At 46.7% G+C, this 14,904-nt stretch overlaps 1 long non-coding RNA gene across 2 annotated transcripts in view; it reads right to left on the reverse strand.

The window, feature by feature from the left end:
• The window catches only part of LOC310765080, a 62,527-nt gene that overhangs the window by 38,725 nt on the left and 8,898 nt on the right, over nt 1–14,904 (reverse strand). Inside the window, exon 1 of one of the 2 annotated variants that reach the window (XR_014549424.1) lies at nt 7,338–8,423. The exons of the other annotated variant lie outside the window; for it this stretch is intronic. This is a non-coding gene — a long non-coding RNA (uncharacterized lncRNA). Of the gene's footprint in view, nt 1–7,337; nt 8,424–14,904 lie in introns of those variants that run through there. 2 annotated transcript variants of the gene reach the window in all.

A 14,904-nucleotide genomic window follows, 5' to 3' on the forward strand; every position in this document is an offset into this window, starting at 1 on the left:
AATGACACCCTCAGCCTACATACACACACGTTTTTGATGGGTGGATAAGGAGAGAGATCAGAAAACACCCTGCTTCGTTTTATGCTCTGCTGTGCTAGGAGAGAGCAGGCCTCTCTCTGTGCATTGCACAACTATACAACAAGATGTGCCTTGTTCCTCGCTCCTGGGCAGCCTTCCCTGCTGGAAGAAAAGACTTCTGTCAATTTCTGCTGGGGGGGCGGGCTGCCCAGCCCTAAAGATAACACACATTTCCAGGGGAAGTGATACGACACCCACCCCCACCCCCACTTTGTTGGCGGGAAAACCCATAGTCTGGTTCTACCACCCTTCAGCTCTCAGATCCCAGACTAAACTAACCTGGAGGGTCATTCAAAGTTTACTTTCTCAGAGCTATAAGCAGGAGCTCCCAAATGCTTAAAGGGTCTTTACATCTTAAACAGCTGTGCCCCAAATAAGGGTGTCTCATCTTCTCAACTTCTGTTTGTGTTGGGGGGTGAAGGGTGGGAGGGGGGCGTAGAATGCCTCCAGCTCACCCTCTATGCCTCAGGAATGCACAGGACAGCAATCCTCTTAGAAGAGCTGATCTAGAGAGCCACACACCCAATGTGATGATGCTGAGAAACCAAGCTTTCAATCCCCCCCTTTCCTAGAGTATAGGATTACAAATATCCATTTGCTTCAAGGGAGGTCTCATTGAAGAACCTCACCGTTCCACTGAATATAATGGTGCTCCTTAGTTCAGAATGAAATTGCATTACACAGGGAACACTGTTCGGTAGTGTCTGCTATTGTTGCAATGTTGATCTAGCAACTGCTGTCAAAAATTAGGCAAAAACACTGAATTAAGTTACTGAACAATTCATTAGCTTACTGAACAATTAATTAGCTTATCTTTACTTGTATTTTCTTTAAGGTTACTGGCATTTACGAGGAACTCTGCACCCAAATTATTATAGTGCTTGCATAACACTTCTTGTAAGCTGCAGCCTCTCTTGTTTAAGGCACCAGGAGTTAACTGGATATTTCAAATGCCTTCACTTCCTACCTGGTCAAGTCTTCATCACAAGTCTGAAATTTTCCCTGGGACTCACATCTGAGGGAACCAAGAAGTTCGTATTCACAAAGAGCTAAACTTTCTCAGAAACCAGTGAGTGTGTGTCTGAAAGAGCAAGGAACCCCCAATCAATACTGATGCTAAGCAATCCTTGGATTAGGTAGTGGATTGCCTCACTCTTTCAGACAATTACCTGTGGCTCCCAGTTTCATTCATTCATATCATGTTTATTCTGCCCATTTATCGAAATTTGCCAAGTTTACATAGACAATAAGGTACAATGCACAATTGTTAAACCCCTTAAACATAAACAACAAAACAAGAGGCAAAGCAGAAAGTCCAACAAACAACTAAAACCAGCATTAAACATAGCAATGGAGAGCATGGTGCAAAAAGTGAAGCACCTAATGGGTTCTAATTAAATAAAAAAATTCCCCTGCCCCCCCAATATGCATATGTACAGAGCTACAATCTACCTTCTGTAAAGTGGAACCATATATCTGTGCAGTGGTTTCCTCAGCCCCCCCCCCCCCGCTTGGCATATGTAGATGTTAAAGAGAAGGAGCTACTAATTCTCAGGTGCCCCGAGCCCAAAAGGATTTAGTATAATTGAAAATATAATGATCAGGGCTGTGGTGTTCTGTATGTTTCTGTGTGCTCCCCTGTTGCACAGAATCTAGACCACAGCACAGAACCTGGCACTTTGCATGAGCCACTGCCCACAAGCAAAGATAGGTGGTGGTGGTGTTGCATCAGCACCACTTGCAAGGCAAATGAAGCAAGCCCTGCCTAGCATCCACCCCAACAGCAGCCACAGCCACAGCCACACACACACACACACACTCTCCATTGTGCCCCCATCAGATCAAATTTCCCTTTCATCATTGCCTTCAACTTCCCCATCTTTCTGAAAACATTCTCGCTTCTGCCTCCACCCTTGCAAGCAAAATAAACCATCTCCTCTGTTAAAGGACCATCAGATGAGAGTCAGCTATACATGCCATGAACTGGAATGATTTATCTAACTCAGAAAGAACGGGCTTTTCTTAGGGTTTGGAAAAGTATATGCTCAAAAATGATGTTGTTTTATATCTGCATCCCCCTGCATCTTCTAGCAAGAAATTATTATTTAAGTGCACATGGTGGTGATGTTTATCCCTCACATTCCTGGAGAATGTTTAACGCCCTGAGAGTTACTGGGGCAACAATTACTATGTGAGTAGGTGTGTTATGAAGGGACGCAGGTGGTGCTGTGGTCTAAACCACAGAGCCTAGGGCTTGCCGATCAGAAGATAGGTGGTTCGAATCCCTGTGACGGGGTGAGCTCCCGTTGCTCGGTCCCTTCTCCTGCCCACCTAGCAGTTCAAAAGCCTGTCAAAGTGCAAGTAGATAAATAGATACCGTTCCGGCGGGAAGGTAAACGGCATTTCCATGCACTGCTCTGGTTCGCCAGAAGCGGCTTAGTCATGCTGGCCACATGACCCAGAAGCTGTACGCTGGCTCCCTCGGCCAGTAAAGCAAGATGAGTGCCGCAACCCGAGTCATCTGCGACTGGATCTAACAGTCAGGGGTCCTTTACCTTTAGCTGTGTTATGTACAATAGGAACAAGAGAGGCTCTCAAAATCCCAGTGGAATTGCCTGGAACAAGTTATTATCTGCCCCCTATTTTAGTGAATAGCTTCACCATCACTCTTAAGTTTTCATTCAGAAGTCCCTGATGTACAGGCACTAATAAACATAGGAGGCTGCTTTATAACATCAAACCATTGGCCCATCTTTCCCCAGTCTTCTGACTAGCAGTAAGTAAACCTTCAGGATCTCAGACATAAGCTGCCTGGGTCCCTTTTAAATGGCGATGCCAAGGATAAAACCTGAGACCTTCAACCCGCAATGTCCACCAAGTTGTATGTGAAATTCGGGTTCCAATTCTACCATCCCGACTTGTCCTTCTCTACTAAGTTTTTTACTTCATAAGATTTATATAGTGCTTGGTTGTAATAAAATCTCAATGTGGTTTACAAAAAGAGAACAATAAAATTATCAGTAAAATACAGTTTAAAAAAACTATTTAGAATATTTAAAACATTATCAACAATAAGCTTAATAAACTGATTAAAATACACATCATCATTCTATATCTCTGGATAGGTTTGCCTAGACAAAAATGTTTTTGACAGACTTCAAAAAGAGCACCTGCCTAATGTCAACAGGCAGGGAGTTCCAAAGTATGTGTGCTGCCACACCAATAGATTTCTCACAACCTTGTTGCCACTGTGACATCAACTAATTGCTAATGACAAACTGCCCATCCTTCCTTTGCTGCAAATTAAGTAACTGTTGGATTCCAAAAATTGAGGTGAACTGTAGTGCCTAGATGCCTGTTAGGATACACCTGCTCCTTCATAAACATTTTAGGATGGAGATACAATCTGGCCTTACTCTTTCAACTTTGAATAATAAGCCCAGTTCCACTGCAGGCACCTGAGTAGTGAGAAAGGCTCACCTTGTCTGTGTGTGTGCGCATGCACACATGCATGCCAAGAGTCAACTGGGGGTGGGGAGTTGCTACTGGCTAGTCATTGCATCGGGAGATGCATCTTGCACATGCCTAGAGTTGCTCTCTTCCTTTCTTAGTGTTGCATCTCCTTCAGGGCTGGCTCATATAAAGTCCTTTCCATCCACATTACCTGTGAAGAATGTCCTTTAAAGGTAGGGTCATTGTCCTTTGGTCAACTTTGACTCAAGCATTGGATCCCACTTCACCCAGTTCCTACCAGCAGACCATGGCCTGGCAATGAAGGGGAAACATGTGCGTGATGATTCTGCCCTTCACTCCCCTCGATTTTGCTGCCTCCACCCAATTTTTTTTTTTAAGTGAAAGAGACACACTTGGAATTAGAGTGGTTGTGACATTTAGGTGGCAGGCCATTGTGTGAGACCCTGAAAGTTTAAAAAACAAGTGCCATAGAACTCGGAGGGCTTAAAGCAACCCCCTTTGTGGAGCAAAGGACTGAGTTTTGATTCGGGACAATGGTGTTTCTCAAATTTCTTCCAAAAACCTGCACCCCATCTGTGATTTGAATGCAATCGCTTTTCTCTCACCCTGCAATTCATTTGGCAAAGACGAAGCAGATGCAAGAGACGGGGGCTGAATTTTAATGATTGGGTTTTACCTGAAACAAAACAAAACAAGCAAAAACAAAACAAAACAAAAAAAGAACCCAGCGGATCCTTTTAAGAAACAAAACAAAACACATGTTTGAAGTTAGCAAGAAGGGTAGGGATAATATAAAATATCATTTAAAAGGGCTCCGATCATTAGACTCCAAGAAGAGCTCTGCTAATGAGCCTCTCACAAATGAGGGAAGTGCTGCTTTTCCTCCGTTTTCTGCTTGGCTTGCCACAAAATTGCCTACCTGGGGCGGGGAGGTTGGGTTATTACACAGTATGGACTCACATGATAAGATGGAGGTCAGCCGCATTTGGATTTCCCTGTGATGTCAGCACACTAGTATCACAGGATGTTTCAGATCTCTGTCATTAAATATATATATCTAATATACATGTGTATTGAGTTCACTAAGGGTGATCTTCCTGTCCTATGCCGGACTACTGACACTACATTGTATCCTGATTTTGAGATATTTGATCTGGCAACATTGATCCTGTAAAGAGGCATATTGTGGATTTTAGGGTGACTCCTGTTGTCATGAGAGGCAGGCATCCAGTGTCTGAGTCAGATGATACCAGCTCTCTCAGTCTAGTATTTTATTTTATGGGCAGAGAGGGCAGGATTCAGACTATGTGAACTAACAACAGAAGTACTCGTGAGTATATACAACCCCCCCCCCCACACAGTGTAACATGCCTCTACTTAGAATGAAGAAATTCCAGGTGGGTTTCTTACCCTAGCCTCTTCTTCTAAGAACCTCCTTTGTCTAATAGCAGAGTGGTTTGGGGAATTATCACTGCAGTGCAAGTTCAGTGAGCAAATGCCTAGGGGTTTTTTAACCAATGAATTCAAAAGTGGACGGCACAATACTGACACCTGAGAGTTATATAAGGAATAGAGAATGTTGCACTGTCATTTTGCAAATACGTGGTGCATCCACCCACAGAACAATAGTTTCCTGTTCTAGTCTCCCTCGTCTTAAACAGGATACAGCTGTAAAGGCCCAAAATTAATCAGGAATATGGAACTGCTTCAGTACCAACAGAACTAAAAAAATTAAGAATTCTACTCGGACAGCATATACATAATATGTGTTATCTGGATACGTCGTATAATAGATGCATAAAACCATTAATATGGCACTCCTCGTTGTGTGTGTTTGGATTAAAATAAATTCATGTTTTTTGTTCGCTTTCAGGAAATATGGACTCAAGTGGACTTACTGTTGCAACATGTGAAGAGATGGCAGACAGTGTTTAAGTTGTTCCTTAAACGGCTGAAGTAACTGACAAAGTGATATTAGAGAATGTGCATTCAACTGAAAAGTTTCAAACACAGCTTGGTCAATATCCATTGCTTCCTGCTGGAGACCAGCAAGTAAGATACGCTATTTCCAACTCCCTTTCTTTCACATTTCCTACGCCTTTGCGTGGGATGTGCAAAAATGCCAGTGTTTAGGCACATTTCCCCTCTAGCTGGCATAGACAAGGATCCAAAAGGCTGCTTTCCCATACTGAGTAGTATACTAGTCCACCTCACCCTTTAGGATTAATAACTCTGACAGTGGAGGTGTCCTTCCTTGCCCAGCTACCTGAAACCCTTTAGCCATAGATGCTTGGGAAACCAGGTCCTTCTATTACACAAACAGTAATCTCTCTACTTTCTTCCTCCCTGAATGCCAAACGTTATCTCCTTGCCCAGATGCCTTATTTTTCGCACTTCAGTTTACTCTACAGTGTGGGAAGAAGCTCCCTTGCTGCATGTTGCGCCGGCCACTGTTTCAGACCGAAGAGTCGGCATGATGGGCTTGTGGTCTGACCCAGGAAAGTTGTCCTTAATGCCGCCTCTTAGGCTGCTTTGGATGCATCTGAGGCCTTTGCGGAGTAAAAAGAAGAAGAAGGGGGCGGGGGGGGGGAACCAAGGGCACTAAAGCCCACAGCCAATTCCCAGCCTTTGCTGTAATACTTTGTACCCAAACTGTTGCTTCTGTTCCACCTTCAAGCGTGGATAGCTTTGTAGTTCTCCCAAACACACACACTTGATTGTGTTCTCACAGAGCTCTCTCTCCCCTCCCCTCCTCCCCACTCCGCCCTATTCACATCACCTCAAAGTGCATTTAAGCATCAATAAGGTGCGAAGGGAAAATTGTCTGTCACTTTAATCCAGGCCCAAGGGGCTGGGAAATAAAAAGGGAGAGAAAGGGAACGGTTCTTTAAGAGCCTAAAAATCCATACAATAGCTGTGGGAATGCTGGTCAGGCCCTTTCCTAGCCCCTGCCTCCCTGGTGATCCCTCAATTAGCACGCAGGGCCTTATTCTATAGGAGCACTTGTCTTTAAAGGTGAGCCTGTTTGTTTAAAGGGGCTCTTTTAATATTTACCAAGTTGGCCTCCAGGGAAAGCCAATGGAGCCTGGAGACTGCAATGCCTGGAGAGGAATTTGGGGGAGCTCTGTGCAAAGGGCCCTGCAAACTCCACTGTGGCAGGTGGGACTTTTGTCATGGTGGCAAGTCAGAGGCAGAGAAAAGCCTGGAGTCTGAGTCTAAGAAAAAAATGGCTGGTTTTAAAAGACACCAGATAAAACTATGCCTGCGTGCAATCCAGCCCAACGCAAATCAATGGGTGTTTCATCACAGACTTCCCAAGATGGGGGTGGTATCCTACACACCTATTGTATTTTAGTCTGGTTTTGCACTGCTGGTGATGAACTTGTGTTCTGGTGCAGCAGAGAAGGGAGGCAAGCCGATTAATTGCTGTAGCTAATCCATTAACTTGTTCACTGCGTATTAATCAGATTGTAACCAGTGGTCCTCTGTGAATGGCTGTGTTAAGCACTGATAGTACTGTCGGATGCAATCTGTGTGCATCTCTTAATGATTTTCTATGTGATAAATGGGTTGCTATTTAATACTACCACCCTCACTACTCCTAATAAAGTTGGCATGATTCTAAAGACATAATACCATTTTGTTGGTATTAAAACAGCAATTATCCAAAGAGGTACAGTAACTAAAACTCAATCACTTGACAAACTTTTTTTAAAAAGCAAGAAAAACTAAATGTTAAAGCAATTAATATATTAATAACACACCCAGGTGAATTGTGCCCTTACCTCAAACACTCCAGTGCTTTGAGAGCCAGTCTCTGTTGCCTGCAGGAAGTGTGTAGAACTGGGAAAGACAGTTTATGGAATGAGGAAGGGCTTGCAGCTGGAGGGATATATAGAAGTGCTTCTATTTAAAGGAGCACTTGCTGAGGGAGGGCTGAGTGATCAAGGTTAGCATATGCTTTAGGAAAAAGCCTTACTGTAGGATGGGGAAGAAAGTGGAGTTGGTGGAAACAGGAGGCAGCGGCTGAAAAAATAAACAGGCATTCAGGTGGGGAAGAAAATGTACAGGGGATCCTGGGGAAGGGTGCTGGCGCCTCTATGGGTCAGGAAAGTAGAAAAAAAAACTGGGTGGGGGAGAGACGGGCCTTACCCTGCCTCTTTCCCTCACTCTCTCCTTTTAGGAGGCGGGTGCAATAGGAGGGAGCCCGGGGCCAACTCTTCCCCCTAGGCTCTCCATAACCTTTTATTCTGCTCTCCAAGGCTTTTTGAGGGGTGGGATGGGGTCAAGATTCACGCCTGACGCCCGGCAACGCGCTCCCCTTGGCCTAGGGGCAGCCGGGCTGGAGTTAGGCCCGGGCCGCCCGGCGCAGGCCGGCTCCTTCGGCGCGAAACTGGAGGCGGCGCTCGCGTGGCCTGGCCAGGCCAGGAAGCGAGGACGGGGCGAGGGGGCGCTGCCAGCTCAGGCCGCGGCCCAGCCGAAGAGGCTGCAGGAAGGGCACGGCCGAGGGCGGGGTCCCCCGCCGAGAAGGGAGGGGGAGCGGGAAGGAGAGGCGCCCCCGCCTCCCCGCCGCGGCCGGAGAGCCCAGGAAGGGGGCGCTTCGCCGAGGAGCCGCTGGCTTCTCCGGTTCTGGCTGCGGGGAAGATTTGCGCGCGGCGAGCGGGAGAAGCCCCTCTGCTGAAAACTGTTCCTTAGTCACTTTTAATTAGCCCCCTCGATTTAATTAGCGAAGTTGAAACATGCAATTAAAATTAGCTCAGTTTAGCAGGTCTTCAAGGGAAGGCCGGGGGGGGGGAGGGAGGGAAGCGAGGCCGGGGAGAAGGGAGCGCCGCGGGGGACGGGCGGGCGGGAAGGTGGGGCCGAGGAGGAGCGGGCGGAAGGCAGGCAGGCAGGCAGGCAGGCGCGGAGGTGCTCCACTGGAGCCTGCCAGAGGGGGCGCAAGGCGGAGGGCACCATGGGGACCTCTCCCTTCAAGACTTTCTGCCTCCTTTGGGAGCGCCGCATAAATAAAAGGCCAGTCTGATTGGCTGTTTCTGGTGACATTTCTTGGACTAGCGCCGAAAGTTCAAGGGAGGCACCAAGCAGTTCCCGACCTAGAGGCTTGTGAGTTGCCCCTGGAGGGAAGAGCGCTTGGCCCCAATGGAAGCCCGAGGCCCGCTGGAGGGAGTGGAGGCGCCGTCGAGCGATGGGCGCCCCCGCGCGCTCTCTGCCCAGGCCAGCCCAGGTTCTCGCTTCAAGTGAGCGGAAATCAAACGGGCACGGAAGGAGGCATTTCTGCTGCCACGTTCTGGGAGAACCATCGCCTCTTTCCCCATCCCATCCCAAGGGGGATTTTATAGATTGGCAAATGGAGGTAACCGGCTGTGAAGTGAAGGTCTAACATTTCCATTATCCCCAGAAATGGGTCTACGTGACATTGGCCCGAGCCCCGTTGTTGCCAACAGAGCAATATTTGTCAGAGTTTAGTTTAGTTTTTAAATGTAGGAAGAGGGACTAAGTCAAACGTGAAATTGATGATCATGTAACGACCACAAAAAAGCATTCCAACACTAAAACTGGCCGCCTTACCAGTGAACTGAAAGATAGTCAAGCTAACGCCGATTTTAAAAACAATTAGTGGGATGGCAGAGGACTGGGAAATTATAGACCTGCCCGTGTAAACATCTGTTCTTCGGGAAATGATGCGAACCATAATTCAAGATACAGAAGAAGAAGCCTTGTGGAGGAAGAATTAACAAGGCTTCTGCAAAAGGATTTGTGTGTGCCAACAAACATGTGAGTGGAAAGTAATCTGATAGAAATTGTGAATTTAGGCATGCAGAGAGAGAGAAAAAACTTTGGGTTCAGTGTTAGCCATACTTGAAGTAGACTCGTTGAATTAAGGGAGTTGGAGATGATCATTTAGGTTTTTCAGTCTCCCGGTACTTCCGAGTAAATTTAGCAGCATGGGATAATAAGCTTGGTCATCTCGCGGATTAGTCTCCGTTAAAGAACAGGAAGCGGAGGACTGGAATTAATGGACCGTTTGCACAATGAAGAGATGCGAACATTAGGCTCTCTCAGAGATGTGTACTGGAACCGGTGCTATTTAACGTGTACTACAGGATCTGAAGTCAACAACGAGTTGAGGATCGGGAAAGCGCCGGCTTTTGATTTCTAAAGCAATCGTTAGAAACTGGACAAATGAACAGTAAAAATCGCAAATGAGATTTGCCACTAAATGTCAAGAGATGCACACTGGGGCAAAACCCAAAACTTCAAATATGACATCATATGATGACATCGAAACTGATCGTCACTTTCCAGAAAAAAAATATATTGGAGCTGTGGTGCACTGCTCAGTGAAAATGTTAACTGAGCATGCAATGGAGATAGGGAAAAGATAAATCCATCTCGGAAATGGATTGAAAATAAAGCCACCAGACTTATATAAGACCCTTACATAAAAATCATGGGACCAAGTATTTGATTTATTTCGTACAATTATGAAAATAGCACATCCCAATTTATCGAGGTGTTAGAAAACATTATCTACAAGGAAAGCGTTTGGCTTTTTTTTTTTAAGCGAGTGCTAAGTGGGCGCATGGCAGAGGTTGATAAAATCATGAATGGTTTTGTAGAAAGTAAGGGAGAATTTCCTCTTCCTCTCTAAGAATGCTAGAACTCGGGGTTAACCAAAGACATGGTTGTTTGACGGTAGAGCAAGACAACGCTTCTTCACACCACACATAATTAGCTGGTGGAATTCGCTGCCACAGGATGTGGCCACAACCTCTGGCTTAGAAGGCGATTAGGCAGAGTCCTGGAGGCCTGCCAAGGTTTTTAGCCAGGACAGTTAAACCCAGTTCAAAGGCAATGTAGCTCGGAATAATGGTTGCAGGGTGGGGTGGGCCAGCTTGTGAACTTCCTTGATGCGCTGGGTGAAAGCAGGTGTTGGACCAGGATGGTTGTTTGCTGTGCTGGGTTCCAGATTAAGTGAAAGGCTAGGCTCTTTGACTGTAGGGCTGAACCACGAGGCTACCTGCAGGAACCCCAACGAAGAGCTATTCCGGGTACAGCCAGCCAGTGGATCTGCTTGGGCAAAGGTTTCTCAGGGCTGTGCGGGAGAAGCGGACGGCTCTGGGTAGGTTTCATGTTGGAGGGGGGCAGGCTTCATGTTAGGGGTGGCAGAACCTCCGTTAAGTATTTTTATTGATTTACTTGATTTGCTACGGCTCTGGAACAATCATCCTAACTTGAGTTCCCGATCTAATTGCTCTCCCGTGGGCATCCCAAAACCGATGGGGTCAGCAAACACACCTCACCTGTACGGCTCACCCCCGCCCCAGACATATAGGGAAATGACCTGAGAGGGAGATTTCGAGCTGTGTTTCGGGGGAGGGGCTTGTGACTCCTAAAAGTCAAGGAACCCCCTTTTAAACAGAGGGTTGGCAACCATAAACCATGTCTGACTCAAATCAAAGGCGACTGGCTATCCCCGTGCGAAGTAACATTTGTTCGGAAGTCTGGATGGATGAAGAGTTGGAGGGTTCATTCAGAGCCAAGCCACTGAGGGTGCTAAGGTTTCAGTGATCCTACGCACCCCAGTGGAAACGTTTCTAGTCCTCATTGAGATCAGATGGTGTCTGTGGTATTTTGCCAAAATCAAGTCCAAGTTTAAGACCGGTTGCCTGCCTATCAGACTAAATAGCACCATTATCTTAATGGCCCTGTGGTCGGGGCTTCTTGAGAAGAAGAAGAACGTCTGGCAGTCAGAAAGGTCATAGAATCATCGAATTGTAGAGTTGGAAGGGACCACGAGGGTCATCTAGTCCAACCCCTTGCAATGCAGGATTCTTTTGCCCAGCGTCGTCAGCCGGAAGGCGGGGGGGGGGCACGGGCTCCGCTTCCCACGCTGGTCCCCTCCCCACGTGCATGCGCCGATCCCTTCCGAGGTCACCCCCATCTTGCAGTCACCCACCCATTTAGGGAGGAGTAGGTAGTGCTTCAGAAACTTGAAAACGGGCTTTTACAAATTAATTAATTAATCCATTTATTTTGCCATATATAGAAACCTAACATTAAACCAAAAATGTTTCCAATCTCATGTCTGTGTTAGATTAACTGAACTTCCAGATTGGAAGAAGCGTCGATGGGAAGGGATATTTATTTATTTATTTATTTAGAAAGACGCGAGGGAAAGGAGGGGGGCGGGGTAGGGTAATTTTCATTCTTGTAATATTGGTTTGGGGATAATTACTTTTAATGTCAAAAAGATTTAGTTTAATATCATCTCTATTAGGCTGCTGGGCGGATAATTAAAAGTGAAGCGGATAGCAGGAGGGAAAACAGATGGGATTTGCTTACTTTGATTCAGTAGGTAAATAATGAAAAAGTCAGTGGCAAAAACCCCTCGAACAATTGAAACCTTAAAGATCACTAACATTATTGGAAGCACTTGCAAAGTGCCTCCTTGAAGAGTAGCCGGATAAATATATACCAAACGAGAACTATATTTCTGTAGAAAGCTCGTTTCTGCTCCCCGCCTCCTGTGGAAGAGATGCCCTCCTCCCCCCACCACGATTAGACAGCAGAAATAATATTTTAATTACGATTTTGTTCTCGTAAATAGGAATTTGATTCCATGATCGGAAATTCTGTCCAGAATGCTAACTGGCACTTTTTTAAAAAAAAGTATTATAATAAATAATAATTTCAGCTTTCTAGGCGCTGTATAATGGAAAGTTCAACAAAAGCACCAAAAAGAAAAAAGAAAAGAAAAAGCGGGACGGCGGAGGATATTTTTAAAAGGGCTGCATCTGTAAGTCCTGGCGAGAAATAATTGGAATGATGACGGCGGCGGCGAAAATCACCACAATAATCATAATCGAATAAGAACCTGGGAACGGCAGTATTTTAGCTCGGCCCTAGTTAAGGCAACCGGCTTGGGCGTCGGCAATGAACAGGACTTCCCTAAAGAAAATATGTATACTAAGCGGACGTTCGATTGTACCCTAGAGAGGGGAAGAAAGGGGAGAATGGAGAAGCATATACATCTGCTTAACGCGTTTTTATAAAAACATCAGAAACGCACGTGTCTCCCAAGTGCTTTATAAGCGTGATAATGCTTTGCACATCAGCTTAGAGGTCTTTGGACCGTGGATAAAAACAAAATAAACCCTAATAATAATCCAGATGTTATTCCTGAGTGTGCTTTAAAAACAACAGCAATATGACAACAAATATAATGTTGCATAATACCCCATTTTTATTGTTGACGAATGCGCTCGTCGTACGTTCATGTGAAAAGCGAAAAACGTTTTATTTATTTGTTAAAAATGAAATCCAACTTAGTAGCCTGTCTTTTCCAGTTGGCACCCGCCCACCCCAATATCAACGCAAGAGTTATATATTTCGCTTCCCGACTGGACTTTTCTGCCAGCCCTTTCCGATCCAGTCCACCGGATACCATTTTTTTAATTGCCTGAAATCGGCCCCACTGGCAGGGGCTCCGGAGGATCTGGAGAGACGCGGAGGCTTGGTTGGGTTTTGTTCTCCCCGAGACCAACCCACCCCCGTCCGCCCCCGGGGACTCCCCCTCCCTCTTTCACCCGAGGAAGCAGAGAGCCGGCCTGTCTGTCTGTCTGTCTGTCTTTCTGTTTGTTGCCGCCCTGCGAAAGCTCCTGCCTGGATCCGCCAGGGTGCTTTCCGCACCTTCTTGTCAAGTTCAATTAGCTCCCGATCTTTTCAGCTAAAAGGACCAGCTCTGCTGCCCGGCAGGGATCCGGGCGCTGATTCATCCCGAGAGCGAGCGGTGTAGTCGCCTCTGGGCCCGCACTTTCTCGCCCTCCCCCTAGCAGTCCAGCCCAGCCCCTGTTCCTTTTGCTCGGGGTCCTCATTGCAGGCATGACCAAGAAGGAGCAGATGAGCTTAGAGGAGCGGGCAAAGGATGCTCCTAAGGAAATAAGAAGGGTTGAAGGGAGAAAAACTCAGCCACACACCCAGAAGCCAATGATTTTACGCCTCCCACCGGAAGCTCCTAGTGAAGGAGAGCTCCATATTTTTTTGGGTAGTGTTGGTGTGTGGAGGGGCTGAAAGAGGGCTGCTTTCAGGCTGAGGGGCAAGATCTGGTGTGGGGCAAAGGCGTCTACGCCTCCTGTGCCTTCTCTGGAGACAGAGATGGCTAGAGAGCCAGCGTTACTCCTGCTCAGAGCAAACTCGTTGAAATCAATGGGCATGACTGAATGAGGGCCGTCGATTCAAGAGGTTCTGCTCTGAGTTGGATGCAACTCATTAGCTGGAAGGAAGGGGAATGAGAAACAGCAGTGAGAGAAAAGAACCACAGCGCCAAACCAGCGCCCGGAGAGAAAAGTCAATTTCCGGCGATCCAAAGCGATGCTGCGGCCGCCTCCCCGCTTGTAATATTAGCAGATCTCAAACTTTGTGCGCCTGTTCCCAGCTCTGCCACGCGGATTTTTAAGGGACTCGAGCCGCCGAGCGATGTCACAGGAGGAGCGTGGCCTGAATTCGACGGTGCTTTGGGAAATGACAAGGGTTAGTAAGACGTTCAGGGTGGTGAAAACAAGCGCGAGAAAGAAAGTAAAGCCAGCCTTTGTGTAAGAAGACCCAGAAGCGACCCAATCCGGAGTCCCTCTGGTTTAAGCTCGCTGAGGACTTGGCATGCAGTGGTTTGTGGATCGCACCCTAAAGGGGGCACATTTCCTTCGAAGCAGCTACCTTTGTTGGGATATTGAACGATTCGCTGCGTCGCAAAGTGTGCTAAGGTTCCGGGTATTAACGCTCAAGTCAAGCGCTTGAAAACTCTCCTCGCTTGAGTAACTGCAACTAACGACAAGTTTGCATAAGATGGGAAGGACCAATAATGCGTTAAGTTCCTTTTGTGGGGAAGGGGAGGGGGCGTGTGCGTGGAGCAGAGGGAAGAGGCGGGAATCGCTGGTTTGTGCGATAACCTTAGCAGGGTCTTCACGATCCTGACGCCTCGGAGACTAGAAAGGGGGAGATCGGGGCTCTTTCCACTCCAAGGCGCACGAAGACTGCACCCGAGGACCAAAGAGACGCCTCGAACTGCTTTTAAGTTTCCTTTAAAAACAACACACACACAAACACAGCAAGCCAAGTTAGCTGTCACATAAACAGTAGTTGTCTCAGAGTTGGAAACACCCCAGTCCAAGGAAACTGCACACAAGCGACCAGCGTAACAAAAAGCAGCAGGAGTCTGTTCTTTCTTTCTTGCTTGTTTGCTTGGCGTTTATTACAAATTATTTATTGGTGATCACCATTTCTTCGCTTCCTGAGAGGAAAAAGTTAAAATGCGGGTCCAAGAGACGCGGGATGAACACTTCAGTTAGGTCA

Source organism: Podarcis filfolensis (assembly GCF_964270895.1).
Source record: "Podarcis filfolensis genome assembly, chromosome: 6".
Classification (NCBI taxonomy): Eukaryota; Metazoa; Chordata; class Lepidosauria; order Squamata; family Lacertidae; genus Podarcis; species Podarcis filfolensis.